Consider the following 1396-nt stretch of genomic DNA (forward strand, 5'->3'; position numbering starts at 1 on the left):
TTATATGATGACATTTTATAAAATAAGTTAGTTTTATATAAATTGTATTTCCTATTTCTTAAAAAATTTGAAAAGAAGTAAGTTTTTACCTGGGAACTAAAAATTATGAAATAAAATGTAGGTATAAACTAGAAAGATTAAATCTATTTAAGTGACAACAATAAACAGAAAACAAAACAAATAAATTAAATTATGCAAGATAATTAGAAGTATAGATAACATAAATCTAAAACCATGGTTACTGGTTAAAATAATAAAATGTTCTAAATTTTGTTACGTACTCATTTATATTAAGAGGATGCCATATTGGTGAATTATGATTTTAAAGTTGCAATAAAATTACATAGCTATAACTCACTTTAAAATTATAATATCAATAATAGGATATGCCATTATATCGATAATATTCTTACCTTTAAATTTGATAATAGGTAAATTTACTCTAATATAAAAGCTAACATCACACAATGTTATGTTAACCACAAATGTGTTATGATGTATATTAGTAAGATAGAGACAAAAATACGGGTATTAAACATGGAGTTATGAATAATTTAAAATTTTACAAAGGTTAAAAGACATATTATTTATTTGAAAATCATCTTAAATATTATTATTTATTAATAAACAACTTGTTGACAATATCTTATGGTAGTTAGTGTTAATATTTAGGTATTTAGGTTTGTCGCTGACCGTTGGAAACTGATACCTATTTCCACCATACTGATTCTATACTATAGAAAAGGTTAACACCATTATAAATTGAATATATTGGTAAATAATTAATACCAACATATTGGTATAGCTTAGAAAAATAATTTTTATAAATACCAAATGTCTTGCGAGTGTATTTCAAATAGATAACAAGTAACTTTAGGTTCAACAGTCACAAATCTCGAGGCTGAAGTCATGGAACTTATTATGTGAGACAAAATTACAATTTGTACTAACATTTGGTGCCTAACACACTTGAATAGACTTCATGTTTTAATAGTAATGTATATAAACGAAATAACTAATAATATTAATATATTTAGTACTCTGTTCATAACATGTCAATTACATAGAATGATGTATACTCATGTGATAGATTTCACATCCTCAAAAGTAATCAATCTCTTTCAACTAGTTGTTGTTTTGCTACTCTATATTCACTTTTACTACTTTGTTTTTGTGGTACTGATCAAAACCAATTAATTTTCCATAAACATTTCCACGACTGTTGTTCTACTAGGTTTCGAGCTAACTACAAACAAGTTGGATATGTAATAAGTGGAAAGTACACTAGCATTGATGCATTTAGTATAATACACTTCAAAATAACTCAAAGTTATACCATACTGAATACTAATGAAGAAAAAAAATATAAGTATAATACAAATAAACACAAAAAATA

The sequence above is a fragment of the Rhopalosiphum padi genome, chromosome 4 (genome assembly GCF_020882245.1).
Source record: "Rhopalosiphum padi isolate XX-2018 chromosome 4, ASM2088224v1, whole genome shotgun sequence".
In the NCBI taxonomy this organism is placed as follows: domain Eukaryota; kingdom Metazoa; phylum Arthropoda; class Insecta; order Hemiptera; family Aphididae; genus Rhopalosiphum; species Rhopalosiphum padi.